The sequence below is a fragment of the Marmota marmota genome, unplaced genomic scaffold (genome assembly GCF_001458135.2).
Source record: "Marmota marmota marmota unplaced genomic scaffold, marMar, whole genome shotgun sequence".
Classification (NCBI taxonomy): Eukaryota; Metazoa; Chordata; class Mammalia; order Rodentia; family Sciuridae; genus Marmota; species Marmota marmota.
The window spans coordinates 6877587-6885099 of record NW_026000243.1 but is presented as its reverse complement, the minus strand read 5'-3'; the positions used below and the strand labels follow the sequence as shown (position 1 = coordinate 6885099).

General features: G+C 37.1%; 1 protein-coding gene across 4 annotated transcripts in view; it reads left to right on the top strand.

Annotated features, from left to right (window-relative positions):
* Prdm10 (PR/SET domain 10) overlaps positions 1-7513 on the top strand; it is a 93419-nt gene that overhangs the window by 21316 nt on the left and 64590 nt on the right. For 2 of the 4 annotated variants that reach the window (XM_015499044.2, XM_048796224.1), the window contains exons 2-3: positions 5167-5213; positions 6819-6932. The gene's annotated coding sequence lies outside the window, so the exon portion shown is untranslated. Of the gene's footprint in view, positions 1-4240; positions 4258-4383; positions 4511-5166; positions 5214-6818; positions 6933-7513 lie in introns of those variants that run through there. The other 2 variants (XM_048796225.1, XM_048796226.1) reach the window with 2 other exon arrangements.

Genomic DNA, 7513 nt, shown 5'->3' with positions numbered 1-7513 from the left:
TTTTTTTTTTTTTTTTTTTTTTTTTTGGTGGTGGGGAGAGTGGGATAACAGGGACTGAACTCAGGGGCACTCAATCACTGAGACACATCCCCAGCCCTTGTTTGTATTTTATTTAGAAACAGGGTCTCCCTGTTTAGTGCTTCGCTAAGTTGCTGAGGTTGATTTTGAACTCATAATGCTCCTGCTTCAGCCTTCCGAGCTGTTGGGATTACAGGTGTGTGCCACCTTGCCCGGCTCATTGCTACCATTTCTTGAATGTTCATCATTAAACTGAACAAGATTACAAATGTTGCCATGTTTTATGGAATCTAAGATGCTGATGGTAAGATGTATCAGTAAGAAAGAAAAAAACCCTTGTTAATTAAATTCAGACTCCAGTGCTTTTTTTTTTTTTTTAAACTTAGAATGTTTGTTATGTACTTTCTGTTGTCATTATAGTGCTAGAGATCAAACCCAGGACTTTGTGCATGCTGGGCAAGTGCTCTCCCCTTGAGCTCAACTGCTGTCCCCAGCCCTGTTATATACTTATTGAAAGAGCTCTTTGAAATTTATTTACCTTTAGATTTTTAAATCATATCATGTGCGTACATGAAAGGGAAAATATAAGTAAGATAAATTGATTAAAGTATTCCTAAGATTTCTTCACTCTAAGAGTCTGATTTTTGAGAATCTTTTTGACTCATAGTTTGTGATATGGTAGTTTCCCACATAGTGTTGTTTTCTGTGCTAACAAGAATGTGAGTGATGTGGCATTTCTTAAGAGGGCACACCACCATCTCCAGGAATATGATGAGTGTATAATGTTCTGTAAGTTTTGATCCTGGGGTTTTCTTATTCAGCCTGTAACTGGCCATTCTTCCCCACAAATCTCAGTAATATCAACACTTCCTGTAGTTTTATCCACGTGGGCTATCTTTTCTATCTAGGTCCTGTAAAGACATTGATTGTTCAGGTCATTATTCTAATGGTGAATATTTCTTTCCGTAATCAAATTTGTGCCTTGCTATTGTTTTCATGACTTCCAGTTTCAATATCAAGTTATAGTGTGATCTTTTTGAGAACATTTAAAATGGCAGTTAGAGCTAAGCATGGTGGCGCTTGCCTATAATCCCAGTCATTTGCGAGTCTGAGGCAGGATGATCACAAGTTCAATGCCTAGCTGGGCAAAAAAGATAGTGAACTGGATATGTAGCTCAGTTGTACATGAGTACCTGGGTTTAATCCCCAGTACTGCCGAAAACAAACAAAAAAGTTTAAAAAAAAAAAAAAAAGTACTTACGATTCATTGTGTCCATTATCAACAATATACCTGACTCAGTTGAAGTGAGGCCAGACTCATAATGAATTACAATGAACAAGGAGGCCACTAATGGGCCAGCAGTGACCCTACTTCCTGATTGCATCTGGATGATAGTGACTGCGCCATACCATTGAATGTGAAATAGTTTCCTATTTCAACAATGTTAAAATGTGGGGGAAAGTGCATCATAGATTTGATGAAATATGTATAGACTGTTAATTTTACAAATCTGTAATTCTTACAGTAACCATGCAGGGCTGATAATTTGAATTTTCCAAAGAAGATATAAAAGATCAGAGCGTGTGACTACTAAGATCTCATCTATCAAGTAGTTGGTAGATTTGAGGGCTTAGTCTTCAGATTTGTCTGATTCTAAAGCTCACATTCTATACTATACAACATGTTCAAAAAACAGTAAAGTTTTAGGAGGGTAGAGTTTTTTCTTTTGAGATAAGATCTTGCTGTATTGCCCATGCAGGCATCGAACTCCTGGGCTCAAGTGATTCTCTTGCCTTAGCTTTCCAAGTAGCTGAGACTACAGGCATGTGCCCTGCACTTGTTTTCTTTTTTTTTTTTTTTTTTCTTCTTCTTCTTTTTTTCTCCCTTCCTCCCCCACTGTCCCCCCTTTCCTTCCTCCCTTCCTTCTTTCCTTCCTCCCTCTTTCCCTTCCCTTTTCCTTTTCCTTTTCCTTTTCCTTTTTTGATATACTGATGTTTTTGTTTTTGTGGGGCTTGAACTCATTGCGCTACACTCCCAGCCCTTACATTGGTGTTTTTTACAGACTGAGAACAATGATTGGCACATACAAAGTACTTAATAAATATTGTTGAGTAAAGTTGATCATTAGGAGGTAGAAATGCAAGCTTGAAGCTTGTCTTCTTCCTGGGAATGAAGCCATTAACTCTCTCTTTTTTGCTCTCTTTTTTTGTACTAGGGTTTGAACTCAGCGGTGCCTAACCACTGAGCAACATTTCCAACCCTTTTATTTTTAATTTTGAGATAGGGTCTTGTTAAGTTTTTGAGACTGACTTTGAACTTGTGATCCTCCTGCCTCAGCCTCTTTAACCCCCGGGGACTAAAAGCATGTGCTGCCACATCTAGTTGAAGTCTCTCTTTTTGGACAATGGGGAAAGGAGAGAAAATGATGCCTCCTTTTAGACAAGGTGTAGGTGTGGTTCTCCTGTTCTCTCAGATCTGTAGGAGATAAATAAAATGGAAGAGTAGAAGGAAGTTCATGCCCATCAGTACCTGCCTGCTGGACAGTGCTAACATGGCTCCTGGGGTTCTTCCTGTGTTTCCTATAAATCATCAATGAGCTCTATAAATTGTGCAGCTAAAAATAAAATAAATATGGGTTCAGTGGTAGAGCACTTTCCTTGTATGCCTGAGGCCCTGGGATCAATACCCAGCTCTGAAAAAATAAATAAATAAACAAGCAAATAATATATTAAAAATAAATAAAAAAAGGAAAATAAACATGACAAGTCTTATATACAGACTCATTACAAAAGAAGTTCTTATATAGGGATGGACTAAGAATTGTTAGTTTTTAAAAGACTATGTTTTGAAAATACAGAAGGACTGTATAGTTTATCTACAAATTTTGAAAGTTGATACATTTGAGAATCCATGATGTGCTAGACCTGTGCCTAGAATTACTTTAGGAATTATTATCTCCATTTTACATATGATGATGTTGAGTTTCAGAGATTTGACCAATGTGAGATGTGATAAACTGTTTTCTAAAAATGTTTTATATACATATACATATATATATGTATATATATATATATATATATATGTTTATTTATTTATTTATATATAGTTGTGGATGAGCCTTTATTTATTTATTTTTATGTGGTGCTGAGAATTGAACCCAGTGCCTCACACATGCTAGGCAAGTGCTCTACCACTGAGCCACAACCCCAGCCCACTGATAAACCGGTTTTGGTTTTTGTTTTTTGCAATACTGGGCATTGAATTCAGGGACTTGCAAATGCTAGGCAAGTACTCTACCATTGAGCTACATCCCCAGACCCTAGAGTAGACTTTAGAAACCATTTTATGCTCTTGTTTTGCAAATGTCCAGAGGATTTAAGGTGATTTACTTGGTTAGTGGAGTCATGCCTAGAGTTCAGTTTTCTGAAAAATGTATTAAATAATACATAATGGCAGAACATTATACTGGTGTTTCAAATAGTTTAGTAGTTATAGAAACTCCATGTGTCTTATAGCCATATCTTAAAGAACAAGAACTACTAACTGGATATCTGGTGTCACTACATTGGATTCCAGACACTTTTTTATTGTATGCTGGTGTTGGAACCCAGGGCATCATGCATGTTAGGCAAACATTCTACCACTGAGTGACACCCCAGACAGTTTTTTAATTAAAGTGTTTTCACCATCTTGGGAAAATAAAAAAAGAAAAACAACTTTCCTCGTATACTCTCACTGAACAATCAGCATAGAAAACTTCTCTGGCCACTTGTGTAGGGGCTCCCAACCTTCTATCAAGCAAGCAATCAATTCTGCACCAGTGGGGTATTCTCTAATCCATTTCAGCTGTGACCCTATTTGTCTGGAGATAGCTCATGTCTTCCAGGTTGAAGACTCAGCCCCCAAGACTACCCGCCCTTCAGATGCCAGTCAAAGGCTCCAGGTTGTTTTCCATGTGCTTCTGACTGACCTGTATAAATCTGGGTTCCCATCCCCCTTCTCAGATCAATTAATTTATTAGAGTGGTTCATAGAACTCAGGGAAACCTTTAGTTACATTTACTGGCACATCACAAAGGATATTAATGAATACCAAATGAAAAGATGCATAGGGCAAGTAGGGGAGACAGACACTTTCTGGGTGTTCCATCTTCCAGGAACCTCCATGATCTTAGCTATCTGAAATTTTCCAAAACTCTGTCTTTTAGGGTTTTTTGGGAGGCTTCTACCCCAACCAAGGTCACTGCATAGCATGCTTGATTTAATCACTGGCCTTTAGTGATCAGGTTAACCTTTTCAGCCCCCCCTCCCCTCTATACCTCCCCTTTCCTCCATTCCTAACCCCAGATTGGGGGTCCAGGCTAAAAGTCCTAACCCTCTAATCCTGCATTGGTCTTTCTGGTGACCAGTTTTCATCTGAAGCCATTGATCATGTCATGTCAAAGATACTTATCCCTTTGAAGATCCAAGAATTTTAGGACTTGTATATCAGGTAAAGGAGACAAAGACCAAATATGTGTTTTATATCAATCACACTGGGCTTTATTTGCTAGCAGTATTTAAAATTTGTTGGGAGGGGCCATTATGGGCAGTAATTCACATTATTAAATTTTATTGGTATGTTTTCCTTGGTAATATATTAATTGTCCCCCCCACTTTTTTTTTGTTTGATCCTATCTGCAAAGTAGTTATTCCCTACCACCCCCTTCAAAATCTTTGCCTAGTTCGCCAGTATTTTATGTCATGTATTATTTCCTTATACTGGTAAGATTAGAAGAGATCCTTCAGTCTGGAATAGTTGTCCTATCCTTTATGTTCCTGCTCTTTTCCTCCTACTCACCTATTCCAAGAAGTCATCTCTGATCACCCCTATTTGGAGTAGATATCCTTTCCTGTGTTCCCACTGCACATTATGATATCTTTAAATCACTCAACAAAATCATCTAGGTCTATCACAAGCCAGGAGTTAACAAAACATAACTCCTTGACCTTAAGAAATATAGAGGAGGCAGACAAGTAGATAAGAAAATGCAACATGATTGTATAACTTTCAAAAACTGATTACTATGTAGCAAGCATTGTGTTATGCACTTTGTGTTCATTATTTTGTGTCATTCTCTCAATAATCTTATGATCCTTATTTTACAGAGAAGGAAGAGAAATATAGAAGACTTCTGCGCTCTACCCCAACCAAGGTCAGTTAAGCCTCAGAATAGCTACCCAAATCCAGATCTAGAGCTCCTGTCCTTCCCCACTCTGCCTCTTGCCCCTACATGCATCAGTGCACTTGTTCTGTGTCTCAGGTGGTCTCAAGCACTATTCAAAGAATAGTGCCAGCGTAGGTATTTGGAAACTAATAATGACTTCAATTTTCATACAACCACTTTAACTGCTTCAGTATCTTCCCTTTGAGATTACAAAAGGAGCTGAGAATGGTGGCACATAGCTGTAATCCCAGCAACTCAGGAGGCTGAGACAGGAGGATCATAAGTTCAAGGCCAGCCTTAAGAATATAGAGAGGCCCTAAGCAACTTAGTAAGACCTTGTCTCAAAAAATAAAAGTGTTTGGGGATGTAGCTCCGTGGTAGATCCCCCACCCCCAAAGAAAAAAGTTTCCAAAAGGACACAGTATACTAACACATACAGTGCAACACAGGTAAAACAATGTATATTAAAAGTTACTCATCATGGTATTGCAGGTAATAGCAAGAGATTAGAAAGAACCTAAATGTTTTTCAATACAAAATTAATTTAAAAAAATCATGATATATTCATACAATGAAATTGTGCAGCTATAACAAATAATGAGGAAAGTATATACAGATGTGCAGTGATATAAAAAGCATGATGTTATATGGAATGAACAAGGTATAAAAGAAAAGGGACTTTATAAGGAATCAGTAGTTATGTTTCTTTCTTTTGGTGTTGGGGATTGAACCCAGGACCTCCTGCACTTAAAACATGAGCTCTACTACTGAGCTACACTGGAGCCCTAATAGCGTGTTTCTCTTTGTGATTGGAGAAAATGAAGGCAGTAAGACACTCTATCTGGGCTATGTATTTTGTGAGGTCATAGGCTATGCCTGCCTGATTCTCACAGTTGCTTTGTGCCTAGCTTAGTGTGCACTCAGTATTTGTGCAGTCAAGGAACCAAGTTGAAAAAAAAGAAAATCGCAAATTCCCTTATTGGAAGGACTCATCTCTTTTGTGTTATTCCTGCTAAAAATATGCATCCTAAATCTAACCATGAAGAAACATCAGACAAACTGAAATTGAAGTACATTCTGAAAGATAAATGGCCTGTGCATTTCAAAAATGTCAAGGTCATAAATGACTTAAGAGAGCAGAAGACTATTGGATTGAGGGAGACTGAAGGAACATGACAATTGAATACACTGTGTAGGATGCCAGATTGGATTGGGGCCAGAAGGAAAAATATTTCTTTGGCTATAAAGGACATTAATTATACAGTTGACTATATTTGAATAAGGTCTATAAATTAGATAATTGAGCTGATCAAATTTAATGTTAACTTCTGGATTTTGATGATACTACTGGAATTATAAGAAAATGTTTTTGTTTTTAGGAGTGAGGCACTTAAGAATTTAGGGGTACAAGGTCATTGGGTCTGCAATTTACTCTCAAATGGTTCAGGTAGGGGAAAAAAAGAGAAAGAATAATAATAAAGCAAACATGGTAAAATGTTAGTATTTGAAAAATACAATAATTCTTTGTACTAGTTTTGTAACTTTTCTGTCTGAAATTATTTCAAAATAAAAACTTTTTTTTTTCTTTTGTAGTACTTGGGATTGTATCCAGGCTTTTGCACTTGGAGACACCCCATCACTGAGCTACATCTCACCCTTGAACTTGGTATCCTCCTGCCTCAGCCTCTCGAGTAGCTGGGATTTCAGGTGTGTAACACCATGATTGGCTCTTTTTATAGATATTTATATTACTGGTGACATTTTTTTCCCTAGGTTTCTTAATATTTTTGTTTTTTTAAATAACAACTTTGTCGAGGTCTAATTACATACCATGTGCAATTCATCCTGAAGATCTTTTTACATAGATTTTAAATAGTGCCACTATATAAGGGAGGCATTTTTCTAAAAATCAACTTTATAAGGGTATAATTTACATATGATAAAATTCACATATTTTGATTGAAGAGGTTGATGACTTTTTTTCTTTCTTTTCTGTCAGTACTGGGGATTAAAACCATTGTCTTGAGTTCAATCCGCAGCACCACAAAACAAACAAACAAAACAACAAAAAACCAGGGCCTCATATATGCTAAGCTAACAGTCTGAAACTGAGCTACATCCCCACTCTTTTTTATTTTTATTTTGAGACAGAATCTCACTGAGTTGCCCAGGCTAGCCTTAAATTTGTAATCCTACCTCAAGGTTTATGAGTTGCTCAGATTATAGATGCACACTACTAAACCTGGCTAGTTGATAACTTTTTTTTTTTTTTTTTTTTTTTTTTTTTA